Here is a 14,329-nt window from a genome sequence, read left to right as displayed (position 1 = left end):
ATCGGACCTGTGGGTTTCTTTCAAGTGGTGGATGTGTGTGAGATGTACCTGATTCTGGTCTCACTTGTACCAGTGAAAACGAGGAGAATCATAGAATCATAGAATATCAGGGTTGGAAGGGACCTCAGGAGGTCATCTAGTCCAACCCCCTGCTCAAAGCAGGACCAATTCCCAACTAAATCATCCCAGCCAGGGCTTTGTCAAGCCGGGCCTTAAAAACCTCCAAGGAAGGAGATTCCACCACCTCCCTAGGTAACGCATTCCAGTGCTTCACCACCTTCCTAGTGAAATAGTGTTTCCTAATATCCAACCTAGACCTCCCCCACTGCAACTTGAGACCATTGCTCCTTGTTCTGTCATCTGCCACCACTGAGAACAGCCAAGCTCCATCCTCTTTGGAACCCCCCTTCAGGTAGTTGAAAGCAGCTATCAAATCCCCCCTCATTCTTCTCTTCTGGAGACTAAACAATCCCAGTTCCCTCAGCCTCTCCTCATAAGTCATGTGCTCCAGACCCCTAATCATTTTTGTTGCCCTCCGCTGGACTCTTACCAATTTTTCCACATCCTTCTTGTAGTGTGGGGCCCAAAACTGGACACAGTACTCCAGGTGAGGCCTCACCAATGTCGAATAAAGGGGAATGATCACGTTCCTTGATCTGCTGGCAATGCCCCTACTTATACAGCCCAAAATGCCGTTAGCCTTCTTGGCAACAAGAGCACACTGTTGACTCATATCCAGCTTCTTGTCCACTGTGACCCCTAGGTCCTTTTCTGCAGAACTGCTACCTAGCCATTCGGTCCCTAGTCTGTAGCAGTGCATAGGATTCTTCCATCCTAAGTGCAGGACTCTGCACTTGTCCTTGTTGAACCTCATCAGGTTGTTTTTGGCCCAATCCTCTAATTTGTCTAGGTCCCTCTGTATCCGATCCCTACCCTCCAGTGTATCTACCACGCCTCCCAGTTTAGTGTCATCTGCAAACTTGCTGAGAGTGCAGTCCACACCATCCTCCAGATCATTAATAAAGATATTAAACAAAACCAGCCCCAGGACCGACCCTTGGGGCACTCCGCTTGAAACCGGCTGCCAACTAGACATGGAGCCATTGATCACTACCCATTGAGCCTGACGATCTAGCCAGCCTTCTATCCACCTTACAGTCCATTCATCCAGCCCATACTTCTTTAACTTGGCGGCAAGAATACTGTGGGAGAAATGCTGAAGTCAATGCACTTCTGGTGTCAGGGAGATCAGAATCTGGGCCTTTATGTTTGACAATTGTACAATCATTTATCTGTGAGATGAAAGTCACTGGGACTTAGGCACTTCAACGTTCTGCCAGTATAACTACCGATCTGAGGTGCTTACATGTTGCCCCATCAGGATAGTATCAGCGTGCCTCACAATCTCCAACAGCCTCACAACCCCGGTGAGGCAGGGCAGGGCTCTCATCCCCATTGTACAGATGGGCAGCTGAGGCACAGAGAGGCTAAGTGATTTGAACATGGTCACACAGGATGTGTGTGGCAGAGCTGGGAATTGAACCCAGCCCAGAATAGCTAATCACTGGAGCGTCCTTCCTGTGTCAGTTAGGGTATCATTTTTCTAATGAAATAGTTATACTGATACAAGCTGTAGTGTGGGTGCCTTATCTTGGCACAGCTCATTCCCCTGCCTTGATGGGAGTAGCTCTATAAGTGTAAAGCACCTTTTCACCAGTGCAGCTGCATCCACACCAGGGGGCTGTACCACTTTAAATATATAACTAATTAAAGTGAGACAACCTTCTAGAGTAGACAAGATGTCAGGCTTCTAAATCACTTGGGTGTGTTTGCAACTGTTACTCAGTGGATTTAAATCTCCCAGTCTGTCACCAGATGTATTTTCAGTCCTGAAGTAGAAAGAAAAAAATAGGTATGGTGGCTGCTGTCTCCAGACATTTATCTTCACTTGAAGAGGAAGACAAGCTAATTGAAAGAAAAATGAATGGCATAACAGAGACCAGCCACCAAGGATTGTCATACTTTATGCTGCAAGTTTAGAGTCTGATAGGGAAATTTCCATCGCCCATTAGGGAATGACAGCTAAACATATGACCAATACAGGACCCAACTCAACAACTTTAGAAGTCAAGGTGAAAGTACACCTCTACCCTGATATAACACGATCCGCTATAACATGAATTTGGATATAATGTGGTAAAGCAGCGCTCCGGGGGGGCGGGGCTGCATGCTCCGGTGGATCAAAGCAAGTTCGATATAAGGCAGTTTCACCTATAATGCGGTAAGATTTTTTGGCTCCCGAGGACAGCGTTATATCGGGGTAGAGGTGTACTATATAAAATTCAGATTTAAAGCATCCAGCCAATCAGGTCTCTGCCCTGCCTAACCATGCCTAATCCTTGATATCAACTCAGATTAAGAATTAAAACTGAATTCAGGTGCAGCAAGAATAGCTGGTTGCAAACAAGCAAAACTAAAACAAAAAAAGTCGACTCTTGGCATCTTGGCAGGATACAGAACGACTGGTCTATAAGCAAAAAAAAAAAAAAAAAAAAAGACGTTAACACACAGATTTGGTAGTTAATAGAGGTGTGTGAAAAATGGGGGTAAAGACATTTCCCAATGTTTCTGAATTTTTTTCCCTGTGGGTTTTTTTAAATTAAAATTTGAAATGTTGACGATATTTTCCAGTCACAAAGTAGAATGCAGAAATTTTCCACCAGCTCCACTGACTCTGTGTTGCACTTTTGAGTCCATGTTTATCATTGCCTTTTGGCGGGTTACTTAAGTGCCCAGCTGAATGTTAGAAAAAAATAATATTAGAAATATGGGGACGGAGAGAGATGAGCAGAGCAAGAAAGAGGCACTCTCTCTTTCTCCCTGTATAATCTGTTCGCAGAGCAGCTATTGCAAAGAGAGCTAGGTGAGATACTGAATTTGCTAATGTGATCTATTTCTCTAGCACCTTCTGTCTGAGGATCTCAATGCAATTTACAATCATTAAAGAATTAATCCCCATAGCCTGTTATCTGTGAGCTAAATCCATTTTATTATCCCCATTTTGCAGCTAGGGAAACTGAGGCACAGATCATTTACATTACCTGCCCAGGCTCTTACAATGTTTCAGTAGCAGAACTGGGTATAGACCCCAGACACCTTGACACTCAGTTCTGGATTTTAACAACTAATGTGTCTCATCTGGGAAGCTGGCACATGCATGGATCTCTCGCTGATGCATGGATCTCTCGGAATTTGGATGGATTACTCACAAGAGCTGGGGAATTACCTGAGCCCTATGCTCAGTATAGATGAGGTAGCTAATGGTGTCTGTGCTTTATTCAACAGAAGCATTAACAATGGAAAAAAGACAAAAGGCTGATGACATTTCAGTGTAACCTTTGAACAGCCAAAGTTTCCGAGGAGACATATAGGGTTTCTCACTTTCTCGAGCTATATCCATGCTGTGCTCAGTTAGAAGCATGCTGCACAGAATTTTCCAGCAGCTGTAAGATTAAAGACAACAGTAAAATGAGGCATGCCTGGTACCAGTGATTAATAACAGTCATGCCTGTCACTGTGAGACAGAGAGCAGCTGCCAAGGCTCCTGTGGTTTTATTCAGATGGGGTGGTGAGGATGTGGGGGAGGCTTCTTTATATCCAGTCTCAGTAGCCGTGTGTTTCCAGGACTTAGCATGTCAGTGTGCAGCGAATTTGCGCGTAGGCCAGGGGTCTGTCTGAGGAGGCTTGTCCAACTGCTCCAGAGCTCTGTGTCTGTGCTGGAGGGATGCTGTCTGTATTACAGAAGGCATCATATATGCAAGTTTGAATGGGATCATCACATGTGACTGCTGATTCAGGGTCTGAGATGTTGAAAAGGAGCATCGATACCAGTCCTGCTGTAACATGGCAGCAGCTCTGCTGGCACTTGGGCTTAGGGCTGGGGTAAGGCAATTCAGGGCCCTCGCTGCACCATGACACGGGGGTTCCCGTGGCTTCACTGTGCCACCCTATGCCATTGCCCTGCCCCTCATCTGCAGGGGCAGTGGCCTTCCTCCCTCCCGCCAGAGCTTTCTTCTCTCCCTAGGAACATCAGCAGGGTCACCTGCCCCTCACAGAGAGGCAGGCCCCCATTACTTAGCTCAGCAGATGGAGTGCTTCTCCAGGCCCAGCCACACACACAGTCCTCTCTTTGGCTGCTGTTTGCAGTCCCATCACCATGTCTGAATGTCTTTAATATCCCTTTGAGAGATTACAGCTGTTCACACCCCTCAGAGCTCACACCTCTGAGAGCTCTCAGTTCACACTCTCCAAGCTATCAGCTTTGGGTTCATGCCCTTCAGAGCTACCGGCTCTTGGTTCAGGCCTCTCAGAGCTACCGGCTCTGGATTCATGCCTCTCAGAGCTACCGGCTCTAGATTCACGCCTCTCCAAGCTACCGGTTCTTGGTTCATGCCTCTCAGAGCTACTGACTCTGGATTCACACCCCTCAGAGCTACCGGCTCTGGATTCACGCCTCTCAGAGCTACCAGCTTTGGGTTCACCCCTCTCTGAGCTATTGGGTCAGGGTTCACGCCTCACAGAGCTACCAGCTCTGGGTTCACACCTCTCAGACCTACCGATTCTCACCCAGACACGGGCAGTGATTAAAGTGAGGGCTCTCACAGGGGATCGCAGTCCCAGACTGTGGGTTGTTTTTTTTATGTTTGAGCTGGATGGATGCTGCCTTGTTCTGCCCCACTCAGTGAGTCAGTTCTGCTTCCCCATCAACACGCCCCATGCCACCCAGCCCCAGGTACTGTCTCCCCACTGTCTGATAGGGGGCTGGGAGTACTCCAGGTTCTGGTGAGGCCCCAGTGGCACCCCTCCACCAATGGGGAGGGAGTAATCAGAGCTGGGCGGCTTGGGATGGGGCCAGAATCTGTGTTGATGAGGAACAACACAGGAGCCCACGCACCTGGTCACAACACCATTCATTGGCCCCACCACCTCTCCGTTACTTATGGTGGGGTGGGTCGGGATGCACCTCTGCCAATGGGGAGGCAGTAACCAGAGCTGGTAGTATAATGGTGGAGCCCGGTCCCTGCTGGCATGACAGAGGAGTAGCCGGGCCAAATTTGAGTGGTATTGGACCTGGCGCATGGGATCATGCTGCGCCCAGTCTCTGCCTCTGCCTCTGCTCCCTCAGGGATTATTTTTGGCTAAGTGGATTGACACACACATAACATCTTCTGAAATGGTAGGAATTTTAGACAGAAACAGCTTTGAAAAAAATCCAGTAGCACAACACACCTTGCAGCAGAAGAAATTATGATAAAAGACAGGATGGTAAGTTAGAAACCTCAGTCAATATTAGTAATTCCAGCCATGCAGAAACTACTACCCAAGTGTTTAGGACTGCGTATTATATTAAAAAAAAAAAAAAACTGACTTTTGTTGATCATCCAAAGCTAATAGTCTTCAAGAGGCTAATGGAATTGAAATAGGTAGAGTTCTGCAAAGCAACATGATGCTGCAGACATTATTGGTCATATCGCTCTAGAAATAAAAAAGAAACTTGTTAGCTACATAAGGAAAGGAAACTAAAACTATCTATTTTGATGACAAAAACATGGCCATAAGTAATGTTTCTTCTACGCTGATTATTTATCTATGTGGCCTATTTGGAAATGAAGATAATCCAATTACTATATTATTTGGTTTGATTGAGCATAGTGAAATGACAGCTGAGGATATCAAAGGGCACCTCCTGGCATATTTTGAAAGTTGTGGTACGGAGAAATCTCTTCTTCAAGAAATCTGGGTAAGAATGTGTTTTGATGAAGCTTCCAAAATGTTGGGGATAAACAGCAGTCTGGTGAAGCTAGAATTAACCATCTTGGTTGTTACCTGGCATTGTTTGGCTCACTGACTTGAGTGGCTGTTGAAGATACAGTTAATGAAACTTCTGGTGTCAACCACTTCATATTTTTGGTAGGATCTCTGTATTTACTTTACAGCCTGTCACCAAAAGACAAGGGAGCCCTTGAAAGATATGTCAGTGAAACTGGATCTAAATTGCCAAAGATTGGCAAAATTCTTGACACCCATTGGGTGGCATCAAGTTTTAAAACCGCAAATGCCGCCTGGAACTCCTACTCAGCTTCACATAGGCACTTTGAAGAATCCCCCCAAGACACGTCTCAAGACAATAGAGAGAGAAGCAAGTATGATGGCCTTAAGACAAAGATAACATCTAATGCAGTTTTGAAAGACTTGGGAATGATGAATGATGCTCATCTAGAATGCACGGAACTAGCAGAGGTTTACAGAAGAATGACTTAAGTAATGTGACTGCAAACAAGTTATTACTTAAGCAAGCAGACCTTTTTAAAGCCGTGAAAGAACAACCAGGTGATTATTTATTCAAAGCACAGAAAGTAGCAGAGGATGGTGTGTTTCAGACTGTTTCCATTGTGGAAGGAGGAGCCACAAGATATGTATCAATAAATGCCATGCAATATTACCAAAGCTTTTCCATCAACATAAAGAAACTATTTGCCCCAGAGACGGACACAGAGCTCATAGCCAGTATAAACGTTCTCAATCCAGTATTCTGGCCAACTGGAGAACAGAGTGCTTTGCATGGAGAAAAGGAAATAAAGGAAATCTGCTGTCAGTTTCAGCTGTATGTTCATGAGATTTTGCAAGCCTCCTGAATTCACAAAGATTTTGGAGTGAAACTATGTCTTGATGTTCTGAAAAGCCTTTAAATTTGTGTGAAATTACTGCCTGCCATCACTGAACGTGGATTTAGTGCTATGAACAACTACTTCTTCAAGATCATCCATTCATCCGTTCGCATACTGACATCCTGCAGGTGACTCAAGCTTAATGGTCCTTCTGTTGCATGATTTCAACCACGTCTGGCAAAAGGAAGACATTCTGCAGCTCGGAAGAACTGTATGAAATGGAAGAATACATCAGACAATACTCATGAAGGACTTTGGAAGTTGTTTTGTTAGGTTATGTTGGACAATCGCCACTGTTAGCCAAGGACAGTAGGTTAAAATTTAAAACTTTAAACTAGTTATCACCTCATTGCAGGGTGGATTGATTTAAATTGAAGACAAGTAGGAAACCTTGATTTAAATAAGTACTTTAATCTTATTTTGTATTCGTACTTTTTAGTTATTTTTCTAAAGAAAGGTTAATTCTCATTGGTTGGTAAGCATTAAAATATAATGATTTGCAACTAAATATAGCCTAAACACTAAATTTGATGCTTCTTTTGCTAACCAGGAGTATACACTGTAGCTATACACATTGATTTAAGGAATTATATAACTTAACTTACACTTACTCAGATTCTTATTTTTCACATTTTTATAATGTTACAAAATGTGATTACTTGTGGCACCTTAGAGACTAACAAATTTATTAGAGCATAAGCTTTCGTGGGCTACAGCCCACTTCTTTGGATGCATATAGAATGGAACATATATTGAGGAGATATATATACACACATACAGAGACCATGAACAGGTGGGAGTCGTCTTACCAACTCTGAAAGGCCAATTAAGTAAGAGGAAAAAAACCTTTTGAAGTGATAATCAAGATAGCCCAGTACAGACAGTTTGATAAGAAGTGTGAGAATACTTACAAGGGGAGATAGATTCAATGTTTGTAATGGCTCAGCCATTCCCAGTCCCTATTCCATCCTAAATTGATTGTATCTAGTTTGCATATCAATTCCAGCTCAGCAGTCTCTCGTTGGAGTCTGTTTTTGAAGTTTTTCTGTTGTAAAATAGCCACCTGCAGGTCTGTCATTGAATGACCAGACAGGTTAAAGTGTTCTCCCACTGGTTTTTGAGTATTATGATTCCTGATGTCAGATTTGTGTCCATTAATTCTTTTGCTTAGAGACTGTCTGGTTTGGCCAATGTACATGACGGAGGGGCATTGCTGGCACATGATGGCATATATCACATTGGTAGATGTGCAGGTGAATGAGCCCCTGATGGTATGGCTGATGTGATTAGGTCCTATGATGATGTCACTTGAATAGATATGTGGACAGAGTTGGCATCGGGGTTTGTTACAAGGATAGGTTCCTGGGTCAGTATTTTTGTTCAGTGATGTGTGGTTGCTGGTGAATATTTGCTTTAGATTGGGGGGTTGTCTGTAAGCGAGGACAGGTCTGTCTCCCAAGATCTGTGAGAGTGAGGGATCATCTTTCAGGATAGGTTGTAGATCTTTGATGATGCACTGGAGAGGTTTTAGTTGGGGGCTGAAGGTGACAGCTAGTGGTGTTCTGTTATTTTCTTTGTTGGGCCTGTCTTGTAGGAGGTGACTTCTGGGTACTCGTCTGGCTCAGTCAATCTGTTTTTTCACTTCAGCAGGTAGGTATTGTAGTTTTAAGAAAGCTTGATAGAGATCTTCTAGGTGCTTGTCTCCGTCTGAGGGATTGGAGCAAATGCGGTTATATCTTAGCGCCTGGCTGTAGACAACCACGCAAAAGAATTAATGGACACAAATCTGACATCAGGAATCATAATACTCAAAAACCAGTGGGAGAACACTTTAACCTGTCTGGTCATTCAATGACAGACCTGCAGGTGGCTATTTTACAACAGAAAAACTTCAAAAACAGACTCCAATGAGAGACTGCTGAGCTGGAATTGATATGCAAACTAGATACAATCAATTTAGGATGGAATAGGGACTGGGAATGGCTGAGCCATTACAAACACTGAATCTATCTCCCCTTGTAAGTATTCTCACACTTCTTATCAAACTGTCTGTACTGGGCTATCTTGATTATCACTTCAAAAGTTTTTTTTCTTTTACTTAATTGGTCTCTCAGAGTTGGTAAGACGACTCCCACCTGTTCATGGTCTCTGTATGTGTGTATATATATCTCCTCAATATATGTTCCATTCTATATGCATCCAAAGAAGTGGGCTGTAGCCCATGAAAGCTTATGCTCTAATCAATTTGTTAGTCTCTAAGGTGCCACAAGTACTCCTGTTCTTTTTGCGGATACGGACTAACACGGCTGCTACTCTGAAACAAAATGTGATGCATTTCTTATTTACTAGATGATGATTAATTTTTTACTTGTGTTTTGTATCAAAATCTACTTGGATGGAAATTGAAATTCAATTAGAAATGTTAAATAAAACTCTTAAATATATTGGATACAAAAGAAAAAAAACATTTATCAAAACATGTTTTGCATTTAAAACTAACTGATTTATTAAACAAAATATTATCTATAGCTAGGGAATTTTCTGCTCACCCTGCCTCAGTGGAAATTCTGATGCCCATCTCTCTCCACATTTAAAATCAATAACAATAAATAGGTATGATTTTTTTCATGCAGTAGAAATTGAATGTGATTATTATGTAATAAATGTATAAATACAATTGTGAATTGTCTGTATCAAGTGCATAAAAATGTATTTTGGCTGGGATCATGACAGGTCTCCCACATTTTTCAAGTCACTTTAACAGTATTGCCAACTCCAAAAGTTCAAAAATCAAGAGATTGGCCCAAAATCAGGAAATTTTAAAAAAACTGATTATATTGTGATTTTTTGGGATCTGTTGTTTGATGTCTGAACTTGTTCTGCCTATCCCCCATGCATGTGAGCATCCGTGTGCGCGTGTGTGCATGCGTGATGATCCGTGCTGCCCACTCTCCCACATTTATTGGTTGGATGATTTGGCCCTTGCTGAAGGAGCTCTCACCCCACATCCTTCCCCATCCTTCCCAGCTGTCTCAGGGCTCGGTTCCTGTGTTACCCGTAGTGGGAAATTCAACTTCCCTCCTGCCCTTCTCTGTTTGCATTTTGGCTAACATCTCTCTCTGCATGTTTGGAACCACTGGGGGAGTTTGATTCACCTGCCCTGCCCTTCCCAGAGAAAAAGCTGGATTCGGTTTAAAGTAACACATCCCAAAACACAGGCTTGCACTGCAGTCAGGGGCGGCTCTAGCTTTTTTTGCCACCCCAAGCACGGCAGGCAGGCTGCCATCGGTGGCATGCCTGTGGGAGGTCCGCTGGTAACATGGATTCGGTGGCATGCCTGCGGGTGGTCCGCCGGTCCCACGGCTTCGGCTTACCCATCGCCGAATTGCTGCCAAATCTGCGGGACCAGTGGACTTCCCGCAGGCATACCACCGAAGGCTGCCTGACTGCTGCCCTCGCAGGGACCGGCAGGGCGCCCCCTGTGGCTTGCCGCCCCAGACATGCACTTGGAGCACTGGTGCCTGGAGCCGCCGCTGCCTGCAGTCAGAATCCCAGAGCCGTCTGTGGTGGCCATATTGACTCAGGCCACAGGCAGAGTGCTGGGGTTCACCACACCCACATCTGTTTGCCTGCTAGCCCTGATAAGGTACCGTCTCCATGTCCTTCCACCTGGCTCCCAGAGGTATGCCTTGACCTTCTTCTCCTGGGTGAACCAGAGGCCTTTATCCTGGGGACCAAGGTTCTATGGCTCCAGGCCTGCTTCCTGCACAAGCAGCCTTCTCCACATAGCCTTCAAGTCTCTGGACCTCTAACCAGTGACCACAGTTGTTACCTCTGCTGGACTGTCTGTATGGCACTGTCTCCTCAGCCCCCAGCACACTGTGTACGAGGAAAAGGGATGTTTCCTCACTCCTTTTCTGGAGAGGCTACCTCATCCCACCTCAGATCAGATGAGCGCAGCATAGCCACCACCTCCGATTGCTTCGGATCAGCAGCAGACAAATTTTGCTGCTCACAAAACTTCAATGGCTATTCTTTCTGCAGCGGTTCCTAATTCCTGCTCCTATTTCTCTTTTTGCTATTCTTTTTCCTGAAAAGATTTGAGACACTTGTCTCTGTGCTTTTCCTTCCACGGTACTTGCTCTCACTGCTGTTGGCACTTATTCACATTGTCACAGATCCCACAGACACTACCACCATATTAGAATCATAGACTCATAGAAGATTAGAGTTGGAAGAGACCTCAGGAGGTCATCTAGTCCAACCTCCTGCTCAAAGCAGGACTAACCTCAACTAGATCACCCCAGCCAGGGCTTTGTCAAGGGGGGACTTAAAAACCTCTAAGGATGGAGATTCCACCACCTCCCTAGGTAACCCATTTCAGTACTTCACCACCCTCCTAGTGAAATAGTTTTTCCTAATATCCAACCTAGACCTCCTCCACTGCATCTTGAGACCATTACTCCTTGTTCTGTAATCTGCCACCACTGAGAACAGCCGAGCTCCATCCTCTTTGGAATCCCCCTTCAGTCAGTTGAAGGCTGCTATCAAATCTCCCCTCACTCTTCTCTTCTGTAGTCTAAATAAGCCCAATTCCATCAGCCTCTCCTTATAAGTCCTGTGTCCCAGCCCCCTAATCATTTTTGTTGCCCTCTGCTGGACTCTCTCCAATTTGTCCACATCCTTTCTGTAGTGGGGGGCCCAAAACTGGACACAATACTCCAGATGTGGCCTCACCAGTGCCGAATAATCACTTCCCTCAATCTGCTGGCAGTGCTCCTACTAATGCAGCCCAATATGCTGTTAGCCTTCTTGGCAACAAGGGCACACTGCTGACTCATATCCAGCTTCTCATCCACTGTAATCCCCAGGTCCTTTTCTGCAGAACTGCCGCTTAGCCAGTCAGTCCCCAGCCTGTAGCAGCGCATGGGATTCTTCCATCCTAAGTGCAGGACTCTGCACTTGTCGAACCTCATCAGATTTCTTTCGGCCCAATCCTCCAATTTGTCTAGGTCACTTTGGACCCTGTCCCTACCCTCCAGCATATTTATATCTCCCTCCAGCTTAGTGTTATCTGTGAACTTGCTGAGGGTGCAATGCATCCCACATCCAGATCATTAATGAAGATGTTGAACAAAACCAGCCCCAGGACCAATCCTTGGGGCACTCCGCTTGATACCGGCTGCCAAGTAGACATCGAGCCATTGATCACTTCCCATTGAGACCGATAATCTAGCCAGCTTTTTATCCACATTATAGTCCATTCATCCAATCCATACTACTTTAACTTGCTGGGAAGAATACTGTGGGAGACCGTATCAAAAGCTTTGCTAAAGTCAAGGTATATCACGTCCACTGCTTTCCCCATATCCACAGAGCCAGTTATCTCATCATAGAAGGCAATCAGGTTGGTCAGGCATTACTTCCCCTTGGTGAATACATGTTGACTGTTACTGATCACCTTCCTCTCCTCCATGTGCTTCAAAATGGATTCCTTGAGGACCAGCTCCATGATTTTTTCCAGGGACTGAGGTGAGGCTGACCGGTCTGTAGTTCCCCGGGTTCTCCTTCTTCCCCTTTGTAAAGATGGGCACTATATATTTGCCTTTTACCAGTCATCCGGGACCTCCCCTGATTGCGATGAGTTTTCAAAGATAATGGCCAATGGCTCTGCAATCACATCAGCCAACTCCCTCAGCACCCTCAGATGCATTGCATCCGGCCCCATGGACTTGTCCATGTCCAGGTTTTCTAAATAGTCCTTAAACTGTTCTTTCACCCCTGAAGGCTGCTCACCTCCTCCCCATACTGTGCTGCCCAGTGCAGCTGTCTGGGAGCTGACATTGTTTGTGAAGACCGAGGCAAAAAAAGCATTGAGTACTTCAGCTTTTCCCATATCATCTGTCACTAGGTTGCCTCCCCCATTCAGTAAGGGTCCCACAATTTTCCTGACCTTCTTCTTGTTGCTAACATACCTGTAAAACCCCTTCTTGTTACCCTTCAGATCCCTTGCTAACTGCAACTCCAATTGTTCTTTGGCCTTCCTGATTACACCCCTGCATGCTCAAGCAATATTTTTATACTCCTCCCTAGTCATCTGTCCAAGTTTCCACTTCTTGTAAGCTTCCTTTTTGTGTTTAAGCTCACCGAAGATTTCTCTGTTAAGCCAAGCTTGTCGCCTGCCATATTTGCTATTCTTTCTGCACATCGGGATGATTTGTTCCTGCGCCCTCAATAAGGCTTTATATAAAAGTTCTCCTGGACTCCTTTGCCCCTCATATTAGCCTCCAGGGGATCCTGCCCATTAGTTTCCAGTTGTCGCAGTTTCAGAGGAACTGCACCTGTCTATGGTCCACTCCAGGAGTGCTCCATCAGGTCTTGGGTCTCCAGCCATCACCTGTCTCTGGGCAGGGACCCTTTCCCCCTTCCCTTCTGACAGGGTGCTTTAAGGGTGCACAGCTCCTGGCCTTATGCTGTGATATCCCCAGCAAGCCAGTCTGTGTGCTGCTTTCTCTCCAAGGGCTACAGACAGTGTATTGCCTGCAGTTACAAGTTGCCACTCAGCACTTTCTAAGCAAGCACATTTATTCTTAAGGTAAAAGCATTACAGAAAAAACCTAATAAAAACCACAGAGTTGAACACATGCCAAATATCAAGTTTAAGGTCTTGCTCGTTATCTTCAAAGTGCTCCATGGCTACCTAAAGACCATCTAAAGCTCCAGGACGAAGACTATGGTCGACAGCTTGGTTCCTCTGTTCCGATGGAACTCCCAGCAATAGGCATGAATCTCGTCTCTGTGTTAGACACAACTTTCTCTGGGGGCTGGTCCAAGACTGTTGAATTTACTTCCCTAGGGGCTAAGGACCATTGCAAACCTCCTTGCCTTCTGTTCTCAGGGCAAGGTGCATTTCTTTGACCGTCCTCTCTAACAGAAACACATGGTAATGGTGTATGTAACAAAAACACCCCATCCCAAACATACCCAAAATGACACATTCCACTGCACACGCTTCTCCCTCTGTGGAGAGCATGAGAGAACAAACAGCACATGACAGATGTGTTGTCACATTGCTTAATGCACTACTGGCAGGCACTCATTACTACGGGAATTAGCATGGTCTAAAAACCTATATAGAAAGACAAGAGCAAAGAGGGAAATCGGGTTTGGAGGGATGTTGGGGGCAGGAGGTAGGCTGAGTGAGGGTACAGGAATATATAGGGATTAGGGGAAGGCAGAGGGGTGCAGGGGAATGAGGGGGTAGGAGGTAGGCTGAGGGAGGCAGTAGTGAGGAAGGGGGTCCCTTCTGAGCAGCTGGAGGGGCAGTATTGTCAGCTCCTGTGAACTGATCATACATCATGGGATTTTAGTGCCTGCTGGAGAAGCTGTCGCAATGATGGGACCCTGCGATTTTCAGGGCTGGGCATGCGGGAAGAAAGCCTTGGGGCTGAGGGCAGAGACCTGCCCTGCCTTCATGTATGTCCTAGCACAGAGAGGGTCCTGGGGCCATGTGTGGTAGGGGAACAGAGAATCGGGGAAGTGGTGTTGCTGGGTGCCAAGTAGAGAAGTCCGAGGGCAGGAGAAGGCAGAGGAGTATTGCT

This window comes from Trachemys scripta, chromosome 9 (genome assembly GCF_013100865.1).
Source record: "Trachemys scripta elegans isolate TJP31775 chromosome 9, CAS_Tse_1.0, whole genome shotgun sequence".
NCBI classification, from domain to species: Eukaryota; Metazoa; Chordata; order Testudines; family Emydidae; genus Trachemys; species Trachemys scripta.
This window is presented reverse-complemented; position numbering follows the sequence as displayed.